Source organism: Aythya marila, assembly GCF_965140915.1.
Source record: "Aythya marila genome assembly, chromosome: 2".
Lineage (NCBI taxonomy): Eukaryota > Metazoa > Chordata > Aves > Anseriformes > Anatidae > Aythya > Aythya marila.
Window position 1 is genome coordinate 44,728,220 of NC_139043.1, and position 12,935 is coordinate 44,741,154.

Below are 12,935 nucleotides of genomic sequence, written 5' to 3' on the forward strand. Positions count from 1 at the left end.
AGTAGGTGTGGATGCTTTGCTCAGCTTGAGTGCTGAGCCTGTTTTGGGAGGAACTGTGTTTTTGCTTTGTGGTATTCCCCTCCACCCCCTGCCCTGTCTAGCTTTTACAAAAGAGCATTGAAAAGCTTGCCTGAGGCAAAAAGAGAGGAAAGATCTATGCTAGGTCATATGTATGTGTGTCACTCACTGAGGGACCCATCTGTAACAAGTGCTCAGAGAGCAACACACTGAAAGGGTGCACTCATCTTCCTTCCCCTTGGGTGACCTTCCCTGATTTAGCTTTACGACGAATTCTGCCTTTCATTTTGTTGGCGTGCTTAACCTAAAAGGACCCTTTTGTTGCAAAATGCTTGGAAAAACACACTGGCATGGCTGTACAACAATGTCTTCGCTGCTGATGTCTGGGTGTACGTGGGATTAAACACAGCTGGTGGACAAGTAGATTTGGTCCAGCAGGGACAGCCACTGTGCTCTCTACCACTTTGTATATAGCACAGCTCCTTCCCTTCAGTTCACTAATAATCTTTCTCTCCTGTCATATTTTATATTGGATCGGTACATCTGTTTAAAGAAGTCAGCCGACAAGGTAAAGAATTAAGGGTGAGCTTTCAGATACTTGGACCCTGGGTCTCTAATCTGGGTGTCTTCACAAAATTTAGGGGAAGCCGGTTACCACTGAGCAATTATTTCCTCTTTCAAATGTGGATTTTGGTTGGATTTGACCAGCAGGATCAGAAGGTTATAGTAGACTGAGTGAGTGTGTAGGATTTAACTTGATTAGCTTTATCTACGGAAGGATTTAGAGCCTAAAGTAATCATTCAGGCCCTTAATCACTGTCCGTGGTCAGTGGTGAGAGGCAGGTGCATGTGAAAAGCCTTCTGAAATGCATCCCTCTTCCTTAAATGCAGAGGAACTCCTCGCACAACAGGAATTGAGGAGTAATTTAGCTGCTTGATGGTGATGGTGAAGACTCTTCCTCAGCTGCTGAGGCTGATAACCATTCTGTGCAGAAGATTGCAGTGCCTGTAGTTGAACAAAACTTTCCACGGTGGCCATCCCATCTTGGATTCTAGGTGCTCAGCTTGAGATGTCTGCAAGCAGTATGGCTCTGCAGATGGTAACTTGCTTAGCTCAAGAGATGGAGGCTTTTTCCATCAATATAACTTGCCAATCACTCTTAACAAATTAATTAGGAACTGGAAAGTGTTGTCTTGCCAGTGTTGCTTCCTACAGCACCCTAGTTTCCCATCCAAATCCGCTCAGTGACTGATAACTAATTGGATCACAGCACCAGCTGGCTGGGCTGCAGGCAGGGGGGCAGCTCTGAGGGTGAACGACAGCTCCTGGGTCTGGATCCAACCGCAGGATATTCAGGTCCTCCCCTCTGGTTCCTAGGTGTGCTATCAATGGTATTTTGGAGGTAGGATGGAAAAGAGGTTCCTTGTGACACGGCTGCTTTTGTGAGCTGAAGTCCTGATGCTCGCATTTAAGGCAGCAAGGAGTTAAGATGGATTCGTAGTATCTCGTAAGCTTATCTTGGCAAAATAAAAAGGTGGAGGGAGGGGGAATTTGAGAAGCAAAAATTAAATGTCAGCAGAACTGTGACAAACTTGAATTCCTGCTTGGCAGCGTGCCACGGAGTTAGTAAAAAAAAAAAAAAAAAAAAAAAAAATTATTGGCACGGTTACAGGGGGACAGCCAGCTGACCCCTCCTGGCTGAAGGAGCGTTTCTGGTTAACTGTTTGGAAACCAAAAAACTGCCTGGTAGACTCCTGTTTCTGAACCAAGGATACAGAGACTTGAAAATTGACTATGACAAACCTTCTACAAATCCTTCCCAATCCTTAGAAAATCCTTCCAAATTCCTTAAGTTAAAAAACACCTAAAGCACACGACTGCTTTCTACAGCTGTAGCGCTGCGTTATCACTGGTAAGTAATGATCGTCTGTGCAGCATCGCAATTAACAGGCTGTTAATTCTGGTCTCTCTCCTACAGCCTCTTGAGCACCACCCTCAGAGTAAAGAATTTCTTCCTTATATCTAGTCTAAACTTACCTTCTTTTGGGTTAAAGCCATTCCCCTTTGTGCTATAACTACGCTCCCTGACGAAGAGCTCCTCTCCAGCTTTCTTGTAGGCCTGTAGGTACTGGTATTAGCTATTAGGCTCTGGATTATTTTGTGAGGTTGGTGGGGTGGAAAGGCCACCGAGACGGGGGACAACAGCTCCATTCTTGAACTGGGACTTAAATTTCTCAAACATCATTGCCTACCTTTGGGGTGCAGACTTGTGGTGGCCTCAGTGCTAGGGGGAAGCCAGGTATGGGAGGGAGAGAGGTAGCACAGGCCCTGCCTGGAAAGCTGTGGCTGGGTTTCTCTGGAGGGAAAGCAAAAATGGACTTGCCATGTGGGTAGTCAGCCCAGAGTGGTAAAGAAATGGTAAGAAGAAACGTAGAGGTGAGATATGTCAGAAGCAGGGCTTTGAAGGATGACACGTGGAAGCTGTGGGTTGCACCTAGTGGCCTGAGAAGCTGTGTGTGGCCTTCTTCACTTTCTGTCTTTCTGTTCCCTGTGGGCCTGCTCTAGACCTGAACCCTTTCTTCCCACTATTTCGTTTTTGTTGCAGAAGGCATGGCTTAGGGAAACTGTGTCAGTGTGACGTTAGTCCTCTTGTGCAACGTGGAGTTCCCATTGCTGTGATCCCCAGGGGCACTTCCAGTATATTCACCCTCCTTCTTGCATCGTGTGTGGCTGGCTGTGGGACCAGGCACCCATCTGAAGAGGAAGTGAGCCAAGCAAGGGAATCTGACATCTGTCATATTATTATTATTTATTATAGTGCTGTTATTTATTTATTTTAAGACTTCAGTTTTACGGCTGTGTTCTGCCTCTGTTGGCTGCTTGAGCATTGTGGTGTTGGAGTGTCTCAAACAGTGCCTTTTAAACTGCTGAGACGGTAGCAGATGCTGCCTGGTAGGATTTGGAAGGTTATACCAAAGATCAGATCTTTGAAGGAAAGCTCCTCAAAGCATTTGCCTTCCCTTCAGCCCTGCTAATGCAGGATAGTAGGTCACAGGGCTGGGCAGCTTTCTGCCATCTTAATCCCCAGCAGCTGGAAATCTGCCCTGTGTTTGGGAACATCAGCAGCTGCTACTTCGCAAACTAACTAAAAAAAAACCTCCACGAATCCTTACCTGTTCCATATTGCTGTTACTTGTGTTTCCTACAGCCTAGATGGCACCTGTAGCAAACCCATCTTGAAATAAGATGTTCTTACCACCCGTGGAAAGTAGGAACTAATGTTTAGCCACTCCATTGAAATACCTGCATTGATTAGGTTAGACCTCCTGCATCTGTTTGTACTTTCTGTGCCTCATTGAGTGGGTCTAGTTACTTTCTGGGTTGACATTTATACACCCCACATCTTTGCTTTATGTGAGCATACTGTTCTGTTGATAGATGACTAATTTGTATAAGCTGCTGATGCGAAAACTGTGATTGGTTTTATCATCACTGATAGAAGACATGCCTTGGAGGGCTCCGTTATTTAAATTGGTTAGTTGTGCACTGTAAATTAGTCTCTTTCCTCTTCTGCTTTTCTTTCCAGACGTAGAAGAAAATGCTGATTATCATCAAAACATATTGAAGAGCTTCTCCAGAAGAAATATTCTATCTACTTTTTCCAACCCCCCCAAATCCTTAGCTATTCTGGATGGCAGCAACACAAAGCCAGCTAGCGGTTCAACCTCCCCTTCAGTAATTGCCGATGATACAACGAGCTAATTATTTTCCTGCTCTTTAAGAACGCCTTTTCTTGCATTTTTCCATTGTGAAATATTGCAAGTATTGTGCAAGTAGGTCTGGGGTATGGGAATGCTGGGGTGTGTAAGCTGGTGTGGAAATGTCCTCCCTTCTTTGGAGTAGCAGGGAGGGAGCTAGTGCAGGAAAGATCTGTTTCTCTGTCAGATATCTGCTGCCTTCAGCAGGAAGAAACAATGCAGGCAATCTGGCTTCCAAGCTTAGCCACAGACGCGATGGCAAACGCTGGAACTGGCAGGAAGGTGTAAGTAGCTCTCCTCAAAAGGTGCTGGGATGTGAAAACAGAGGTGTATCCCTTTTCCCTGTGCTGTTGTCTGAGGATTTAATTATTTTGCATCCTCTTCAATCTGGAAAACCCAGAAAGTTTAAGATAGTGGGTTCCTTGGCATAGCCACATCCTTTGCGTTGCCATCCCCAGAACACAACTCTACAGCATTAAAAAAAAAAAAAAAAAGGTAATTTAAAGGGAAGACTCCCTTGCTTTGTTCACTCTCAGCTTTTCCCCTCCCACTCTCTTCTAGCTGATACTAATATTTCGAGAGACTGTAAGCCACAGACATGCTTCTGTTAAAAATAGTAGCCAACATTTGAGACTGGGTGACACGAGGTCAGGGTAGTATACTGTGTACCTGTTGTGTGTGGCAACAGCTCAGCGATGAGTGTTGGAAGGCAGCAGGAGCCTCGCAACTTCTGGGAAATTGTTCAACCACCCCAACTTTTGTTCTGTACAGTGGTCTGAATGGGTGGGAGTTTATTGTGTAATGAAAAATGCTCGTGCTATGGGCTGCTGCCAAAACAAATCCAATATGGATGTTGGTTGCTGCCTTCTGGGGGCGTTTCATTATGACTTCCAGTAAAACAGTAAGAATTTATGAACTCTTGCCTGTTCCTGCTGAAAAAGATTATCAGAAGAGTCTTTCTCTATAGCACGTGTGAGAATGGCTCTGAATTGACTCAGTTTCTGTAAGAAAAAATCTCTTAGTTGCAGCAAACTTGCAGTCCTTCTGTTAGAAGCCAAATGTCACTGGTAAGGTGTGGAAGAAATGGCCATCTAATTTAGCAGCGTCTGCTTCTGATGTTCCTTTTTCACTTAGTAAAGGGTGCTGATAGCCTGTTCTTCTTACAGGAGGATTTAAGAAGGGTAAATGAAGTTCTGTCCCTGCTACTACCTAGGCTTTCTCCTTCAAGCAATGGTCTTGGCCCTTCATGTACCCAGCTCACCATTCACAACTTTTTCCTTTAAGCTAGGACCCCTCAGGAGTTGTCTGAGCATCCTGTACATCTGCCAGAGATGCACAAGGTCAGCCTGGGCCTTCCTTCTAGAGAGTGTCTTTGCTGTTGGGTTGTTGCTGATAGGTGTGAGGCTTTCTAGGGATGGGGAGAACAAATCCAGAACACCCCATCGCTGCTTTGGAGGCAACGAGGTGAGACACCAATCCAGCGTTTCTCCAGCATATTTCTGCCATGTCCACTAAGCATTTATTATCTTGGTTAATTAGCAAGATGCATTAAAGCAGGCGGTGTAAATCTAGCAGTGTGTATTTGTGGGAGTTTGTTCCTTGCTTCTATATTTAATTTCAGCTGAGAAGGCTGCTGCCAGGTGCAGAGGAGCGTGCAGAGCGTCTGTAAACCTAGAAACCAGCTGTAAGCCCTGGACTCACTGAGTCACTGCCTAACCCTCCTCCCAACCCTCGTTCTGAGGGCTTGTCTTGATATTTTTCTTAATAAGGTGATTATACCTTGGAGAGAAAAACCTGGATGTGTTCCGTGATCCCTTCTTACAGCACGCAGCAGCTTTGTAATTCTGTACAACTAGCAGGCAGATGGCAACGAGTGCCCAAGAAAGCTGGGTCTGGATGGTGTTAGCGTGAACAATTTGGGATATTCTGGTGCTGTAGACCTGTTAACTAGGCTGGGTAGCTCCAGACACACCAGCAACTTGCAGCAACCTCGTGAAAAAAGGATGGAAGGCTTGGTATTGTATGCTTAAATATTTTCTTTCTTGTTTCCTTCCGTAGCTCCTAACGAAGGGAGGTGGGATTCTGTCCTTGAGGCCGTCTGTCCACATGCTGGTAGCAGAACAGTTAATGAAGTGAGCTGCTGGTGACGCCCCAAGCCTTTTATCTCTTGGAATAATACGGCTTGTCAGCCTGTCTTAGGGGAGCTACGCACATCCCCTAACTTTAGCAACGTATTTCATAGGTCTGCTCTTATCTCCTGGGCCTTTCTGTAGCCCAGGTTTACAGGGGAAACAAAACTGACTCAGAACCAGGAGTCAGGTGGGTTGTGTAACAATTCAGCTGTTAGAAGAAGAGAGGTAGATGCACGAACAGCACCAGAAAGACACCTAACGGAAAGCAGAAACTACGAGCCATCTGGTCACTGTATTATTCCACGGGCTTTTCGTTGGTTATGCAGCAGGAAGGAAATGGTTTGTGCTTCAAAAAGCTTCAGCAAGACTTATTTTTCCCCCTCCCCTCGCCTCTTCCCTGCTGCCACACGAATAAAAATCTTCAAATCTACTCTTAAAAAAGCAAATTCTAACCCGTGTGGTTTCATAGCTTTTCAATAATCAGCTTAAAGAATATGAGGGTGTTTCAGACTCGTGAGAGACTGCATTTTCTGTCAGTAATGCAGACAGTCATCACAGATTAGTATAGATCACAAAAAGCCTCAGATCTGCCAAAATGAGGTCACTCCAGAGGCTTTGGATTTTTATAAGTTGTTTATAAGCATCTGTACGTAGCCTACAGCAAGAAGGGGTTTCTGTCTTTTGACAAACTCACAGTTCTGGTTTGGCTTGGGGTTTTTAGTCTGTAGGGAGAGGGGAAGGGAAGGTCATGGTCTTTTTTTCTTTTTCTTTAAAGTGTCACAGCTCGATCACTATTCCAATTATTCAAGAAATTGTGTGCGTGGGTCTGAGAATCTAGGAAAACATTCAGCATCAGCGTAGGGTCTTTGTTGTAACTCTGCTCTTTGTGCTGTTGATTTCCCACTGCTTGACAGAAAAGCAGATCATAGCAAAGATATTTGACAGAAGTGCAGGTTGTACAGGACCTCTGGAGGTCATCTGATCCAACCCCCTGCTCAAAGCTGCGCTGTCACTGTCGCTGGATTACATCCGCCGTGGCTGTGCCAAGTTTTGAAAACCTCCAGAGACAGATTTACAGCCTCTCTGGGTAACCTGCCCGAGGGTCACCCTGTCCCTCGTGTAGAAAAGATTTTTTTTTTTTTTTTCAGCGTGCAACCCGAACCTCCAAGCTGTGGCTGTTACTTCATGTTATACCTTAACGCTGCTGCTGAGAAGTGGTCATTTGACTCAACAATCTTGGCAGCTCCTCTTCAGATTGTATCTGACACCTAATCCGATCACTCAGTTTAGTCTAGTGAGGGAGGGACCAGCCCCTATCCCTCAGCACTCCTTGCAGGAGCCATGATAGGCTCTGACTGTTCTCATAAATCTTCACTGGGCCCTGAACGGTGCCTTGACATCCCTCTTGAACCGAGGGCCCCAAAACTGGATATTCCACAGTGTGGAACCTCCACACTGAGTAGGGGGCAGTGGTAACTTCTGGTAGGCAACTGATGGAGGAAAGTTCCTGTTTTGAAGCATGTTGTACTTTACCCAGTGAATTATCCATGGGATGTTGTTAAACGAAGGAGAGCGAGCCAGAATGGAAGCATCTGAAACTGAACTTGCTTCTGAAGAGCATGACTGGAAGCCAGTGAAGTCATTGTCTGGTTTGTAGTAAGCAAGTAAGTTTTGCTGGTGGCAATTAAACCATTGTTTTAAAGAGTACTGAATGAGAGAGACACTGGTTTCACATTAACAAAGACTCTTACAGAGCAAAGGCCTTAGGCCAGCGCGTGGCTTGCTGCTGCCTTGTTCTGAGCAGCGAATGTTCCCTTCACGCTCCAGCTTATAATCATTTCACAGAAGAGATTTGTCCTGTCTTTTATTGGCAACGCACAAAACTGCTGAGATAAAGCAGTTGTCATGACCTTGGCAGCAAGCGATGAGGTAAGGCAGGTGAACCTCTGCAAAATGAAAAGCCATTTTTGCAAAAACTTGGAAAAAAACTCACCTTCGTTGAACACCATTGTGAAAGGGAAACTTCAGTCTTGCACAACTAGGTAGGCAGCAACAAAAATTGGGAGGTTAGATGAAAAAGAGGAAGAGTAGGGTGCGTCCTGATTGATGTTAAAACAGAAAATTCAAGCCGTGTGTTGTAGGGTGGAAAAATCCTGTATTAGGTCAGCTGGGCAAGGGCTCTGACTGCAGGTGGGGATTGGGGTAATAAAAGCCAAGTGGACTGAAGGGAAGATTGTATTTCATAATTAAAGAGCGCAGGGTTTTCTGCTTTGAGAACGGACAATCTGATGTGCCTGTGCTGGCCTGAAGGTGTGCTGCTGCCAGTTCCAGCAGAATGACCCTATTTAAAAGGTGGTGTTTCTGTTTTCTTCTACGTGCTCACCACAGCCTACCTTCTCTGTTTTCATCGCTATCTTTAGCTAAAAGCACAATTCAGCAGCTGGGCCTGGCTCCCTTCTCTGCAGGGCCCTGTGCAGACTCAGAGGGGAATTGCCCATGAGGATGCATCTCCTGAAAAGGAGAGCTCATCATATCTCCCCAGAGGGACCTCGTTACGGTAATAAATCAATAGCTTGTAATTATGAACCCCCGTTGGTGTCCCTTTAATTTTACATTGTTATTTATTTTAAAAGCTGGTGCATTTTTTATCACACTCGCTTCTGCGAGTGCTGCTACTACTGTGTGTAGCTTCTGAGTATCTGGGAGCTGGCTGGCAAGTCTGAGGCTCTGCGAGGGAGCTGAGCTGGTGAGAGGAGGTTGCTGGTGTGGACAAGTGCAGGAGGCTGCTGTGATAGTGGGATTTTCCTGAGCTGAGGTCTGGGTGGTTGCTTAATTGCATTTCTCAAGGGGTCCTGTGTTTTACACTAATAGGGGAAGGGTCTGTAGCGGTCAAACCATTCACTTACATTTTCTAGCACAAGGTTCTGGTGATCTGGCACAATGAGCTCCTGGTCACTGTGGGATTGAGAGCTGGGGCACAGGTTCCCCAATTCCCAAGGCGTCAAGGTTTTGTCCTCTGCAGTAAGGGGTTTTGCTGGTCGAGCTCATGAGTTTTGAAGGAGATGCTCGCCTTTATGCTGAGTAATTTCTATCAGGCAGCACCGATACAGGTAACAGGCAGCAAGCCGACATCCCACTTGCCCCCAGCCTTCCTAGGAGCTTTTTGTCCTGATTCCTGGTACATTTTCACTTGTGCTATCTCAAGGCTAAGCATCTCCCTTCTCAAATACCAGTTCGTGTTTTAAAGCACAATCACCTGTTTTTTCAGCCATTTGTTTGAATTTTGAGTTCTGGGCTTTGAGAGGAAATGACCACTGTACTGGAACAACGTTAAGAGGCTGGCTGGAGAAGCCAGTTCCTGCTTTCTTTGGTTTTAAAAGGACACGGAGAGCATGGCTGTGACCTCTTCCATCAAGCTGAGACTGGGACTGTGGGAGCAATCTGTTGGTAGTGGTGCCGAAAAAAACTCGTACGTGCTGGAGGGAATTTTAAATGAAGGCTAATTATTGAGTAACTGTACTAACCAACAAGCGTTTGAGTATCTTTTTTCAGATCGGCAAAACCACAGACCTGTTGATGTTTCTCTAATGACTAACGTGTCTTTCTGTACCCTACCATTTAGCTTTTCTCTTTGCCAGGCTCTCAACAAGCTGTTTAGAATGAGACTGCAGACTGATTTCAGATAACTGTCGAGGTGAAATTATTTGGACTACCTCTTTTTGCTTAAATCAGAAAACATTTTGTGTTCCAGAGCAGTGTTTTCAAACCGGCCTCATTGACTAGCATTCAACAAATAGAGCTGAGAGCACTTAGGTGTGTTTGTGTTTGACTTTTCCATTTGCCCACACGTTACAGGACCTGAAACTGAATGTGGCTAGAAGTTTGGCCTGCCTGTTTTCAGCTTTGTCTCTTACACGTCCTACAAGTCCAGGTGCTAGAGATACCAAACAACTAAAAGTCCAGCTGAGTTGTAGATTTAGCTTCTGGTTTTCTTATCACAAAGAACATTTTCTTGCAGTGCTTTAGAGGCTTCATCAAAAGAGCAGCTAGTACTGCAAGCTGCCATTAGGCGTTGTTTTCCTTGGGGATTTGGAAACTCAGCTCCTAATGCTCTGCAGCCTCTTCGCTGGCTCAGATGTGTTGATCCCTGACCCGGCTGTCTGTGCCAACAGAAACTTTGCAGTGCTGATGCAGTTACGGTAAGAAAACTGCACTTCTCCTGGGCTCCTCTTGCCCCTGGGATCTGGTTTTACTCGAGTTTCGAAAACAGACTTGCTGGTGCAGTTCTCCCTGGGTCACCAGCGTTTGCAAGGAGCTCCTTGCACGGGCAGGCCCTCACCTGCGCTGGGAGAGCCGTGGAGCTGAAGCCTCCTCTGGGACTGGCCTTTGGCGGCCTCCTTGCTGGGACCTGGCTCCCTCTGGGATGATCTTCCGTGAAAATCTGTCCTCTCCTGGTGCAGTGCTTCCCCAGATGCAGGCTGTCACTGGAGTCTCGCATTTCATTTTGCTTCTAAAATCCTGGCTCAAACTATTTTTATGGAAAGCTTCTGACCTTTATTTGATGCCTTTACCAGCATGGATTGAACTTGCTGGGAGAGAAAAGAGTTATGAATTTTCAGAGTGTTCAGCAGAGGATATTTTGGGGATTCAGGATTTAGGCTCCTTCTGTGTCCTTTGCTAAAAGCTTAGGTTGAGCCTTGTTTAAAGTTCCTCAGAAAGCTTGGAGGGTACCAGGGTTAATGTTAGTGGCTAAATCAAAATATTCTTTATCCAGGTATATTCTGCATTTGTAAACTGCATTAACAGGTTGGAAACAGACAACTGGTGACTGGAGTGGTAGGGAAATCTCCGAGTTTTTTTTTTGTTGTTGTTGTTAGAATTTCTAAAAGACCCTATTAATGGATTTGCACTAGGCTAATATTAAGTGGCCCAAAGCACTGTGCCACTTTGGGGTGTACAGACTTGCGTGGAAATCCACACTTCAGTGTTCTGGCTCCTAATGAGAACTTCAGATAAGATGGAGATGTGCAAGCTGCCTGAAAGCAGCAAAGGGCACAGCTGGATGAACTTCTCCTCTGTGGAAAACAACAGCCGCTTCAGAAGGAATTGCATCAAGGACCGAGGCTGAAAGGAAATCATTGCTCCGACTGTGACGACTTTGATTTCCCCTCCTTGACTCCTAAGAGCTGAGAGACCTCTGACACGGAACTCATTTTTCCACAGCCACTTTGGGGCGAAATACCTTTCTGTGTGGTAAGGGAAGGAAGTTAAGCAGAGCTTGCTGCTATTTCAGGACATCAGAAGGGAGACTTAGCGTGCTTTATTTCCTTTCAAGACTTGTGTTTGAATTAGGTGTTCGTCTCCACCCCGCCATGGGGCAGGGAGGGAAGGTTTTTCTTTCCATTACCTTTACCAGTAACGATGGTGTCTGAAGTGTGAAGGTATTTGCTGCAGCTGGTGCTGAGGATGTGTAGCCAGCTGTTAGCTGGAGAAATGTGTTGATTTTTTTTTTTTTTACTTCGCACTTTGTGTCAGGGATTTTTAGCTGCTTCCCAATTCCTTTACACCGAAACCTCTTCCTTTATTCGTGAGAGACTTCATCTTCCTCAGCTTTGTATTCTGTATGTGAGTCCTTTCCTCTGCTTCAGCCTCAGCCTCCTCCTCTGTGGATCATGACATGCAAAGGTTTATTCATTGTCTTGTTCTGTCAGCCATGTCTGCTCAGAGACATCTCCCATAGGTATAAGCTCAGTAATTTCCAGTATATTTAAAAAAAATAAAAATCATTGAAGTGTAAATGAAAACAGCTTTCACTGTGCTCAGTGTTCAGTTAATCGATTGTGAAGCTTATGTTTGGAGGGCTTCATGTCAGTGCAAAACAGCTCAAACCCACTATTTATAAATTTATGAAACGTATAAAATATAGTGTAGGAAACCTCAGGTAAAGATTTTAATTTTCAGCTAAACGAGGCATTTGTCTGTCAATCTTAAAAGGACTTGAGGTGAAGTAAACTGCTGGTAGAGTTGAAAAATAGCAAATGACCACACAACTTTGAATAAAAAAATGACCTGATGCAGGAAAGCAACATGAAATGTGCATGTTTGAAAGCCTGAATGTGGAAATTGCAGACAAGTCAGTGATAACCCTAAAAAGAGAGAACATCTCTATCTTATTTAAAGCCAGACAAAAAGAAAAAACAACAAAACCAGCAAGCACTCAACGCTGGCCATTTGTTCGTGGAGATTCTTTGTCTGTTCATCACAAAATCATCAATTTTGGACGTCTAGGACACGTTGCTGGTGCTCGAGTGCAACACTGCAGGCTGCTGAGCTTTGTAGACTCCGTTACAACTCTTGTCACCGTGATGCTATTGAAGCCTGCGGCGTGTCTGGCGTTATTGCTGCTTTCTTGGCTCCTCTCCCTTTTTGGGTTGAATGGGCGAGGGCTTAGTGCTGTGTTACTGACCCTGGGGGGCTGGCGCTTGGCTGTGGGAAGCGGAGGTGGCTCCAGCCTGGGAGAGATGGGGTGTGAGCATCCTGAGGGCTGCTTGGCGCGGGGCTCAGAGACTGCGAGAGCTCCTCTAAAGCTTGCAGGAGAGACGCTGGTGGTCTGTAAATGCAATCTCTGGTGGATGTTGTTTTATTTTATGTTTTGGTTCAGAATAAGAGAGATCCCAGCTCATCGATGGGATGCCTGCTAAGCTGTGCTTGCTTTGTTGAGCATGTTGTATGTTGTTGTGGAGCAGTGTTTGCTCTCACAGCAACTCTTCCTCACCAGAAGAGTCTGTTCTCCCCTACTTTTATGCTCAAAAGCACTTCCTTCAAGCTCAAACTCGCTGCTGTTTTGCTGAAATAACAGCAGTTTCCAAAGGGCACCGCAGGGCCTTTATCAGTGCTTTACGTGCGTGACAAATTCCCTTGGTTACCCTCGTGTCTGTGTCCTGGGGGCTTGCTGTACCACTTCTGTCCCAGTGACAGCAAAGAACATCCAAAGAACTAACTGCTACCTTCTTGGAAAAGCTGTTT

The 12,935-nt window shown here is 45.5% G+C and overlaps 1 protein-coding gene across 1 annotated transcript in view; it reads left to right on the forward strand.

Moving 5' to 3' along the window:
• Positions 1–12,935, forward strand: part of SH3BP5 (SH3 domain binding protein 5) — a 42,208-nt gene that overhangs the window by 14,338 nt on the left and 14,935 nt on the right. The window lies entirely within an intron of this gene.